At 42.2% G+C, this 12,395-nt stretch overlaps 1 long non-coding RNA gene across 2 annotated transcripts; it reads left to right on the top strand.

Annotated features, from left to right (window-relative positions):
- Positions 1-7,803: 7,803 nt before the first annotated feature.
- Positions 7,804-9,298, top strand: LOC126983143 (uncharacterized). Of its 2 annotated transcripts, none has more exons than XR_007735517.1 (4): positions 7,804-7,856; positions 8,014-8,093; positions 8,281-8,435; positions 8,869-9,298. It is a non-coding gene; the product is annotated as an uncharacterized LOC126983143 (long non-coding RNA). The 2 variants fall into 2 exon arrangements; XR_007735518.1 differs by having other exon boundaries at positions 7,818-7,856; positions 8,284-8,435; positions 8,869-9,297.
- Positions 9,299-12,395: the final 3,097 nt, after the last annotated feature.

The raw sequence follows: 12,395 nt of genomic DNA, 5'->3' as shown, positions 1-12,395 counted from the left end.
TTAGTATTATTCAGTTATCAAAGAAATTGGTCATGTTAATGCTCCTTCAATGTGGACAACGGGGTCAGACTCCTCATTTGTTAGACGTCAGAAATATGTTTTTTACACCATCTCAAGTTACCTTTGCTTTGGGAGACCCTCTGCAAACTTCAGGGCCGAGGAATCATTTGTCACAAATTATTTTTAAAGCTTATGTCCCAGATAGAAGACTGTGTGTGCACAAACCACTTGTAAGTTACTTAGAGAGGACAGTAGTTGCGAGAGGGAAAGAAACATTATTGTTTTTATCAACTAAAGCTTCGGGGAAAGCAGCATCAAGGGATACCTTGTGATGCTGGACTAAGGACATTATGGCTAGTGCCGGTGTTGATCTTTCCATATTCTCCCCCCATTCTAGCAGGTCTGCCTCCTCCAGCAAAGCAGCTAGATATCTTCCTCTGCCAATCATTGTGAGGGCTATAGGATGGGCGAAGGAATCCACGTTCACTACTTATTACCATAAACCTATTCAGAACACTCGTTTTGCTGATGCTGTAATAGCTAATTAAGAGTAGTCTCATTACGATGTCACTTTACGATGGACTGTGTTTATGTTTGGATTCTGAAAATGTAGGAATAGTTCCCTTCATTTTCCTTTGTTGTGTCATGCGATGTTCTCATGGGATGCTCCCTAGTATATCAGTTTGTGATGCACCAGTTGGGATTATGCCTCACCTCTCAATGTAATGGCATACAGATTGCGAATTTCTTTTGTATAAGGATTGGGTATCTTATTTTGTTTTGGGTCAATAAATCCTGTTGGTTTATAGCGTCCTTTGCTGTCCTCGTGTGGAGTAGTTTTGAGCAACCACTCTGAAGTTCTCATTGGTTTGCCAAGTGCGCAGTCAAATTAATGAAGTGAAATTATGAGATTAAACGAGTACTTACCAATTATGAAGGTTGATCATAATTTTACGAATAATTGACTGCGTCACTTAGGCAATAAATGCCCACCCTTCCCTTCCCGTCATGTAAAAAAAAAAAAATTAGCGTTTGGGATTCTTCTCAATCCTATGCTGGTTGGCACAAAACTACACTCTGAAGACTGATGCGTGGCGCTGCGCGGGACATCTAATTCATTGCCTAAGTGACGCAGTCAAATATTCGTGGAATTATGATCAACCTTCATACTTGGTAAGTACTTGTTTAATCTCATAATTATTGGTAAATTATTTGAGAAAATTATTCGAGATAAAGTAGTTAACTACCTAGAGTGTAATTGGCTAATCCTGGACTCGCAACAAAGTTTCCGTAACAACAGATCTTGTTTGTTGAATCTATTAACGTTCTATAACGAGCTTTTTGCAGTCTATGATGTTTCTAAATCACTTGATATTATTTATTTGGACTTCCAGAAGGCGTTTGATGAAGTCCCACAATACAAGTTGCTTCATAAAATCAAGGAAATAAGTATCGGCGGTAAGCTTTACGAATGGATCAAGCACTGACTAAGCAATACAAAGCAAGGAGTTGTAATAAATGGAGTGACCTCTGAGTGGATGCCAGTCACTAGAAGTGTCCCCCAAGGCTCTGTCCTGGGACCCGTTCTCTTCGTCCTTTACATCGACGACATTGACCTTGGTCTCAATAATTTCATTAGTAAATTTGCGGACGACACGAAAATCGGCACTGCGGTACTTACGGAATGTGACAGGCGAAGCCTACAAGAAGATTTGCGTAAAATATCAGATTGGTCAGTAGAAGGCGAAATGCCTTTTAATATAAACAAGTACCAGATTCCGCAGGTTGAATCTAGAAATATAAAGAAGGACTATGAAAAGTGCGGCGTTAAAGTTAAAGGCGTTCACTCGGTCAAAGATCTTGGCGTCACAGTCGCGTCTAACCTCAAGTTTTCCCAGCAGTGCAACGAGTCCGTTAAAAAAAAAAAAAAAATAGGATGATGGGTTTGATTAAGATAATTTTTTCATTCAAGAATAAAGATGTTATACTACCTTTGTATAATAGTTTCGTCAGACCTCATTTGGAGTATGCCGTGCAGTTTTGGTCTCCCCACCATGCGAAAGACATTGCTAAATTAGCAGGTGTTCAGCGTAGAGAAACCAAGATGATTCCTTCAATACGAAACAAACCCTACGAGGAAAGGCTGTCACATCATAACTTGTTTTCTCTTGAGAAACGCCGCCTCAGAGGAAAACTGATCAAGTGCTTTAAAATACTTAACGGTTTTACCAACGTGGATCCGACCAAGCTGTTTGTGATGGATGACTCGACGCGAACGAGAAATAATGGCGCTAAACTCAAATGTAGACAAGTTCATTCAGATTGCACAAAATTCTTCTTCACTAATGCTGTCGTTCGAGATTCGAACAGATTACCACAATCAGTGGTGCAGTGTAACTCGATTGCATCTTTTAAGAATAATCTTGACCGCTATCTCCTCCATCTAAATGTTCACTAGATCAGTTTCAACACCATGGTGGCCGCATAACTACTGTCACTTAGGTTTAGGACAGACCACCTAGTTTGGGCCTTAGGGCCTGTGTGGTCTGGTTATCTATGTAATTATATGTAATTATATGTAATATTCTCTCTCTCTCTCTCTCTCTCTCTCTCTCTCTCTCTCTCTCTCTCTCTCTCTCTCTCTCTCTCTCTCTCTCTCTGTATGTATCTATGTATACATGTGTGTATATATGTGTGTGTGTATATATATATATATATATATATATATATATATATATATATATATATATATATATATATATATATATATATATATATATATATATATATATATATATATATTGGCCAACTCCTCTGATCAAAAAAGACGATTTTTTATTTTTTTTATTTTTTATTTCACATTCAGTTTTTCACATTTCATTTTCCCCATTTTCTCCCTTGGTAACTCTTCCCTAACAATGCAGGTAACTTTTTATAAGCTTCCCTCTTCCTCCAGTAATGCCCTTCGTCTCTCCTTTCTCCCTTCCTCTTGCTAACTCTTTCCTAACAATACTCCTTTCAACTCCTTTTCACCTTCCCTCTTCCCAGAAACGCCCTTTCTCTCTCCCTTCTCCTTCTCTCCTTTGCTAACTTCTCCCTAACAATACTACTTTGTTTATTATTTATATCAATGACTTAGACACAGGAATTAGTAGTGATGTTAGTAAATTTGCAGATGATACCAAGATCGGTAGAGTAATTGAGTCGGATCAGGACGCTAGTATTCTCCAAGGTGAACTCAACAGATTATATGACTGGGCGGATAAATGGCAGATGGAGTTCAATGTAGGGAAGTGCAGTATTCTGAGTGTAGGTAGGAACAACCCCTCACATAACTATTGCTTAAATGACACTCTCATAAGTAGGTCTGGGTGCGAGAGGGATTTAGGGGTCTTAGTGAGCTCTGATCTCCGTCCAAGGGCACAATGCATTCAAGCTAGAAATCGAGCTAATAGGGTACTGGGATTTATTTCAAGGAGCGTAAGCAACAGAAGCCCCGAAGTCTTCCTCAAACTATATTTAGCATTAGTTAGACCTCATCTTGACTATGCGGTTCAGTTCTGGTCACCCTACTATAGAATGGATATCAAAATGTTAGAATCGGTGCAGAGGAGGATGACTAAGATGATTCAGGGGTTGAGAAACTTGCCATACGAGGAAAGACTCAAACAGTTAAACTTGCATTCTCTAGAAAGGCGAAGGGTGCGTGGAGACATGATCGAGGTTTATAAATGGATGAAGGGCTTTAATAAGGGAGACATTCATAAGGTTTTGTTGGTAAGAGAACCGGGTAGGACACGAAGTAACGGGTTTAAACTGGATAAATTCAGATTCAACAGGGACATAGGCAAAAATTGGTTTACTAATAGGGTGGTGGATGAGTGGAATAGGCTTAGCAGTCATGTGGTGAGTGCCAATACAATTGTCACATTCAAAAATAGACTAGATAAATTCATGGACAGCGATATTAGGTGGGGTTAGATACACGGGAGCTTAGGGTCAAAGGAGCTGCCTCGTACAGGCCTACCGGCCTCTTGCAGACTCCTGCGTTCTTATGTTCTTATGTTCTTAACTCCTTTTAGCCTTCCCTCTTCCTCCAGTAACGCCCTTCCTCTCTCTCTCTTCTCATCTCCCTCAGCCTGAAGGAGACATCCTATCAGGTCAGCTCCCAGTTGGACCTCGCTTTCACCTCAGCTGCTTCCCTCAGAAAGCAGATGGACAAACAGCTAACGGAGTCCCGCGATGCCCTGACCTCGGCCTTCAAAGACATAAGGTGTGCTGATGGTGTGTGGGGTAAAGCAAGGAAGGTGGAGAGGGAAGAGAGGATGACAGTGATGATGGTGGTGGTGATGGAAGGACAGGGTGTGAGAGGATGTCGTCGAGTGGAAGGAAAGGTAGAGCGAGAGGATGTTATTCAGCTGACACCTAATGGCAGCAAGGATGTAAGGAAGGCAAACTGTGGCACTAAAGATATAAAAATGCTTCAATATCTCACCCACTGGAAGATAATGATGTAATTGAGGCAGTAATTCACGGGCATCTTAAGTTTTGTTCTGTTGTCGCTGTTGTTGCAGGGACTAATTGACTGTTTGACTGATCGTTTGTTTGCTTGACTATTTCTATTTGCTTGACTATCGTTGTTTGCTTGACTTTTTGACTGCATGGCTGATTGTTTCCTTGCTTCACTGTTGCAGGTAGTCGGCGGAGGAACAGCGCAGCCTGGTGGAGGGCGTGTTCCTGCGGGTGGGTTAGCTGCACAGCCTCGTCATGGGGGAGTTCTCCGGCATCAATGCGGTGAAAAGACGGGGAGAACATGTGACCTGGAGATTAGAATAATTGTCCTCATGCGCAGTTATTGACAGCGCCATATATTCGTGCCATGTGACTTGAAGATTATAATATTTGTCCTCATGCGCAGTTTTTGACAGCGCCATATACTCGTGCCATGTGACTTGAAGGATAGAATATGTGTCCTCATGCGTAGTTAACGACAGCGCCATATACTCGTGCCATGTGACTTGAAGGATAGAATATTTGTCCTCATGCGCAGTTAACGACAGCGCCATATACTCGTGCCATGTGACTGGAAGGTTAGAATATTTGTCTGCATGCGCACTTATCGACAGCGCCATATACTCGTGCCATGTGACTGGAAGGTTAGAGTATTTGTCCTCATGCGCAGTTATCGACAGCGCCATATACTCGTGCCATGTGACTTGAAGGCTAGACTATTTGTCCTGCGCAGTTATCGACAACGCCATATACGTACTCTTGCTGAGCGAATCCATAACTCCGCGGGGCAGGTCAATCCGCCATATGAAATCCTGACGTGAGCCGCGCAGGAGGAAAACATGACCTCGCACCTCTTGGTAACTAATTGGTTCGCGTCCTGCATCTGAGCATCTTATCAGGCTGGCAAACCCCGTAATTTACGTTAATTTACTCGCCTGTCAGACTCGCACACCTGGGGGCCTTACCTCAAAAAATGCAAAAAATATCGTCACTCATAAAAATGATTTCCTAAGTAGCTTTTCATCGATTTCCAGGTTTTTGTCTACATAATTTTTTCATCATGTGACTCCCTTTTTTGTATAGTTGCCTTCATCATTCAGGGTGTGAGTGTTCTAGAATTGGCCTTTTCATTCCTGCTAAATCTTAAGCCAAATGAGATAATAAGTCTAGGAGCAGTGAGTAGCGGGCTTTTTTTTCCCCTTGAACTGATTCCTCTACTGTGAAAGAAAATGACAGTTCTTTTCTGATTTCCTGAAAAGTAGAAAATAATAACTTAGGCGGTTTGTTTACGATGGTGGCGATATAGTTTACTTTTTCGCTGTTGTTGTGGTGGAGTGAGTGAGGGAGGGGGGAGAGGTAGAGGCATTTGCGTGTGTGTGTGTGTGTGTGTGTGTGTGTGTGTGTGTGTGTGTGTGTGTGTGTGTGTGTGTGTGTGTTTGGGGAGGGGGGAGCTATATAATCTTAAGGTTAGTGATTACTCTCAAACCCGAACACCTGCAGTCATTTACTGAACACCTGCGGGTTCAATCACCCTCTGAGTGCTGCACTTATACCTGAGCGGACCCTGGTAACAGTCCTCTATCCCAATAATTCTTAAACTGAAGGCGTTAGTGATTTCCATGGGCGGCCGCGAACCTTGAGGAGGAAGCTGGGATTTCTGCTGCTGGGGTATATGTTAGATTGGTATTTTCAGACGTTCCAGCCTCACGTTATCTATTTTGGAAGTCCAGAAAAGGAGGTCAGTCGGGTACGGTCTAATGAGTGGTCTTTTAGGTTCGGGGTACAGAGGACAGGTCAAACTACCACCAGGGTCATAAAACTGGAAATGCCCACGACTCCCACGAGAACGTTGTCGAAGATGTATGCTTGGGAGACAAAATGTTTAAGAAAACTAGTATTTTATGTTTAAGGTACAGAGGGCGTGTCAGACTACCACCAGGGTCATCAAACTACCGCTGGAAATGCCCACGACTCCCACGAAAACCTTGTCAAATATGTGTGCGTGGGCGACGTATTGTTTAAGAATGTGACCCTGAGAACCACTGCGCTATCCTTACATGTGAATGTAACCTCATACCTTCTTAACCATAAACTTAATTCTTAATGACCATTGAAAACCCACACACCAAAGCCCACACACCTGTACACTTAGAACCTATCATACGTGGACTCCGAAAAGTACTTTAAATCTTTCTGACCATGGGCTTATCTTAATTAACCATGAGAATTCACACCAGTACACGTTGATTAGAACTTGTTTTTGGAAGCTTTACCTGTATGGCGTAAGTGATGCTGCCTTTTAAGCCTTAGTAACAGATTGGACATTTTTAAGAGATTGTACTTTCATATCATTTATTCAATTTGTTTATTTATTTTGATTGATTTTTATTTATTTAATTATTTATTTATTTTGTGTGTTTGTTCTTGAGTATTCCAAGTGTTGCTGTGTTAAGTGTCACGGTGTTGAGGTGGCAGTCCTTTCGTATCCCACCGCTGCCACCAGTTTTATTTATTTCTTCTTCTCGCTAGTAGTTCGCATTTTCGTGCAGACACAATTATTTATGTTACCGTTTTTTTTTTTTTTTTTTTTTTTTTTTTCTTACAACAAAGGAGGCTGCTTCTGGCGGCATGTTTATATCAGCCGTTCTTAGCATATATCGCTAGTAATAAGTAATAAGTGGTAATAATTGGATTGTGGTGAGTGTGTTGAGGTAGTGAGTGGTGGTGTCAGGTTTGCTTGCGTGTGGTGTTGAGGTGTTCCGTCCTATAGGAGAGCAACAGTTAGCGGGCTTTTTTTTTTTTTTTTTACAAATTTTTGTTGTTTGTTGTGCTGTAAAAAAAAAATGTGGTCTTCAAATAGCAGTTTAGCAGTCCAGTTTTCTTTGTATGGTTATTGGAACAGAGCTTGACTTTTTTCTATCATTTTTCCTTACGTCACTCTAGTCCTCCTCCCTTCCGTCCATCCCTCTTATCTCCATCTTCCCTTCCGTTTTTCCTTGCTCCCTTCCCACCCTCCTCCTTTCCTTCCCTTCTCTTCCTTTAGCACCCTTACCTCCATGATCCCTTTCGTTCTCCCTTTCTCCCTTCCATCCTTAGAATTTCTCCCTACTTCCAATATTGTTTCCTCCCTTACATTCTCCCTTCCTTCCCTTCCCTTCTCTTAAAAACTTGTCGTATAAGCGAGTCGCGTATTGAGACGCCTCATAACACACTCTCATTTGATTGCTAACGTCGGTGCGCTTCCAGGAGGACATCCAGTCGGCGGCACCTGTGGTGAGAGCCGTGAGGCCCCTTGCATTCACGTTCGAGACGTTGCTGGTGGTGTACTCCGCCCTCTGCTTCAGGTGGGTGGTTCGCGGGGTTGGTGGTGCAGGTAATTATTGTAGTAGTAGAAGTAGTACTAGTAATAGTAGTTCTGACGATATTATGAACCAAGGGGGCCGTTGCAAAGGTCCCCACTACTACTATTACTACCACCACAACTGGTTGAATCCTCCGCAGGGACCCATTGGCGGCGGCGGTGCCGCGGCTGGAGGAGCTGACGCAGGCAACGCAGGAGCTCAAGAAACTCTTCGGCTTCGGTGAGAGAGAGATAATTAGATAACCTTAATGGATGCTTTGTGAAGATGAAATAATAAATAGAATTTTGTGGAAGACTCCCTATGCTTTATGTATATGTGTGTGTGTGTGTGTGTGTGTGTGTGTGTGTGTGTGTGTGTATTACCACCTCTACCAACCTCTAAAAGTGTATGTGCGTGTGTGTGTTAGCAGGCGGGGGTGCGAATCAGGCATTAGAACAAACAGTCGCTGGATCGCTTATGGAAGTCTTCGAGTACAGCGACTCCTCCGACGACACCTACTACCCCAACGACGAGTCTGACCTGGAGGAATGCCTGGCTATGCCCAATATCCACCCCCCGCCGGTAACAGTAGTAGTAGTAGTAGTAGTAGTAGTAGTAGTAGTAGGAGGAGGAGGAGGAGGGTGTGTGTGTGGGTGTGCATGTTCCCAGCCCTTAGGCAACCATCCCTGGCAACCCAACACCCTGTAGTACTCACTTTCTCAACCTATATCACAAAACTGTTATGCAAGGGTATTGTTAAGCGGACGGGACATACGGTGCCGTTCCCTGCCCCTGACGATTCTTAAAGTGTTGACTAAGTCGGTGTGTGATAACGAGTCTTGTTTGTTATTGTAGTAGTAGCAGCAGTAGTATAGTAGTAGTAGTAGTAGTAGTAGTAGTAGTAGTAGTAGTAGTAGTGTTGGATCATTAAGGTATTTTGGCACAGGTTTTTTGACACCGTGCCCTAATTTTTGTATTGAAGTCCTGCGAATCTCGGTCTCGGTCTCTCCGGCAGATGTGCAAGACGAGGAACACATACCCCCTTCGGCCCCGCAAACCCTCCTCCCCGAATCCCGTCCTTGATAGCTATCGAGTCCCCCACCGCCTTCAGTCTCCTCGTGAAACGTAAGTGGAGTTTGAGGCGCCGGATTGCGCTCTCCTGCCGAACTCAAACTGCAGCAGGAGTCAGATCAGGAGGAGGCCGGAGTGGTGCAGTAATGCGAGGTGGGGTGGGAAGAAGTGTTTGCTGCCCTCTATCGGTGTAATGAGTAAGTAGATGTTATGTTCCTATTATAATAGGACGGTCTTTGAAATTAATCTGCAGCTTGTTTATTTATCAATGGAAGTGAATAGATTTATGTCATATTCCAGGCTCTTTGTTTTTGAGGGCGAGGGGAACTAACCGTGTATGCAAAGATATTGATATGACTGATTTCATTGTGTTTCTTTAGTTCTGTTGTTGAATTCTCAAAACAGCTTAGTTTCTACTTTTTATACCTCGAAATTTCAATGTTTTTGTTTTGTTTTTCTTTTATTTGTGTGTGGTGCTTGTAAGGTTTACAAGTATTATAGAACAAATATTTATTTTATTTTAAAAAGAAATATCCCCGCGTTTTATTGGCATTAATTTACTTCCAGTCACACAGGGACTAAATCTTTAACAACTTTACCTTTGCCATAGATACTTATTGCTTCAGTGTTTTCGAATGTCTTAGCTTGCTGTCAAAAATGCTTAAATCCTATGTTTTCTCGTATATTTTCTCACATATTTCATTCTTCCTTCCGTTTCCTTGTATGCCTCAGTTACCCATCATCCTGACATAACACATAGCTTTCCATAAATTTACCTGTTAAATTCGTTTTCTTCCATGCAACTAAGGCAAAGAAAACGTATAATGTCCTGTTTTGACGTGCGTAAACATAAATATTTTACTTTACACCGGGCTGCCTGTGAAGAAGGTATTACTATAGTTAGGTTTACATGTTATTATAGGTTTAGGGATAGAGAATGACGTCTTACATATGTGTGTCTGTCCTTTGTGGTGTGTGTGAGTGGCTTATTTTGGTTATTCATATCCGTTTGTCTATCGCGGGAGCTGTCACCTTGTTCTTCCTCTTCTTCTTCTATAGACCTCTAGCTCTTTATATCGCTTTTCAGGTCTCTTCTCCTTTATCTCCCCTCCGTTGCAGCCTTTCTTTGTGTTTCCAGCTGTGTGTTTCTTTGTGTTTTTTCTGTGTTTTTAGCTCTCAGCCAAGACTCTTTCCATGTACCTCTCTCTTGCATTGTCTTTATCTTCTTTATCTTTATCTCCTGCCAGTCAGATCAGTTTTTAGTCTTGTCCCTCCTTCCTTTCTTCCCTCCTTCGCCTCTTCCCTCTTTTTTTCTTCCCTTCCTCCTATATTCTCACCTTTCTCTTTTCCCTTCTTCATCTCTTCGATCCCTCCTCTCTTTCCTTCTATCTTTTCTTCCCTCCTTCTTTACTTCTCCATCTACCTCCTTTCTTCTCCTTCCTCTCTTCCCTTCTTCCTTTCCTCCCTTCTTTTTCTGTCCTTCACTTCCTTTCTTCCCCTTGTCCTTTCTCGCACCTCTCTGCGTAATGGTGGGTCATCTGTGACACACTGGAAAGGTTACAAAGCGCTACGTCGCTGGAAGAGTAGGAGGAGGAAGAGCAGGAGGAGGAGGAGGAAGAGCAGGAGGAGGAGGAGGTTGCATGTGTCCTGACCTTCCCTTTGTTTCTTATCCGTGCTTAGATGAAAGTGGAGGAAGGATTACATAAGGGAGAATAGGGAGTAACTTATGGTACGTGCTTTATAAGTAAAGTTACGGGAATATAAACATAGATAAGAGGTTTGAGGTATCGTATTTGTGATTTTCTCTCTATTTATCATATACTGAGGAAGATAAGAGCAGAGAAGTGGCTGATCGAGTCTCAACTTTGTAGTGTTAGATTATTATAGTTACTGGAAGGGCTGTAATTCTCTTATACGTATGATGATATAATTATGAAGGAGGAGGAGGAAGTGTTTGGAATGTGCTTTGATTTTCCTCATCAGAGAGAGAGAGAGAGAGAGAGAGAGAGAGAGAGAGAGAGAGAGAGAGAAGGGGGGGTAATAGATGGTGAATAATATATAAACATGATGAAATTAACAATCGTCCCATGAAATCAGTGTTCATTTAGCATCAATTAATATCACGGACACAACCTTCAACCATATAAATATAGTCACCTTATGCAAATACGTCCAGGCCACCGATCTCAATGGTAATGTAAAGTTAAATTAGGGGCGACATTATAGCTACGTGACCGCGATGCTCGATCTCCGTCGCAGTGATATCCTTGAGCGTGTGGTGGGAGAGATTAATAACTTATTCTCGGTGGTCATTTACGAAGCGTTAGGGAACTTGTGGTAGTCACGTGTGCACCTCCATCTCTCTCTCTCTCTCTCTCTCTCTCTCTCTCTCTCTCTCTCTCTCTCTCTCTCTCTCTCTCTCATCAAACGTTGCAAGCGCGAGCACATGAAGACACACGTTCAGGACCTCACTCACCAGAGCACGTTTCATGCTGGACTGGGATGGGACAGGGCAGATGCGTGTCCTGCTGCTGTACGTCCTGCTGACTGACACACACACACACACACACACACACACACACACTATAGTTGACTGATTGCTTTCGATTTCATTATATATACATGGATTCTTGTAATAGGCCATTGGTTAATTTTATCATTGCATATTAACCTCTCTTTTGGCCACTCCTCTATACTCACATTTATAGTGGCAGTGATTAGCGGACTTTATTTATCATTATTATTATTAATATTTTTGTTTTGACCTTGAGGTGCTTCCTTTACTGTTAAAATAAAGTAGGATACACGAAATAAGGGAAAAAATATATTAGCCCCAACAGACTTAGCTTATAAGTAACAGGCTATCTTAATTTGTATAGACCTACCTTAGATTTTAATTATGAGTGAGCCATGTTTTTTAGAGGAACGAGATTTCTAGCACCGATATAACATAAATAAGAATAATGTAAAGGTGTTAGTGCGCATATGTGTACGAGGATATTGCGTGTGCTTGTCCTAATCGTCGGAATGAATCTAATCAAGCAGTGTGTGTGTATGTGTGTGTGTGCGTATGTGTGTGTGCGTGTGTGTGTGTGTGTGTGTGTGTGTGTGTGTGTGTGTTGCGATCACCACGTACACCAAACTTATCACTATGTCTCCTTTGTGTGTGTGTGTGTGTGTGTGTGTGTGTGTGTGTGTGTGTGTGTGTGTGTGTGTGTTATTTTGGTTATTCAGCTGTTAGGCATCATCCCTGGAACTGTCATCTTCTTTAATTTGTCTTCTTCTTCATCTCCTTTTCTTCTTCTTTGTCTTCTAGCTTCCTCTCTTTTTTTCTTCTTCTTAAGAACATAAGAACATAAGAACGCAGGAGTCTACAAGAGGCCGGTAGGCCTGTACGAGGCAGCTCCTTTCACCCTAAGCTCCCGTGTATCTAGCCCCCCCTAATATCGCTGTCCATGAATTTATCTAGTC

The sequence above is a fragment of the Eriocheir sinensis genome, chromosome 53, assembly GCF_024679095.1.
Source record: "Eriocheir sinensis breed Jianghai 21 chromosome 53, ASM2467909v1, whole genome shotgun sequence".
NCBI classification, from domain to species: domain Eukaryota; kingdom Metazoa; phylum Arthropoda; class Malacostraca; order Decapoda; family Varunidae; genus Eriocheir; species Eriocheir sinensis.
This window is presented reverse-complemented; position numbering and strand designations above follow the sequence as displayed.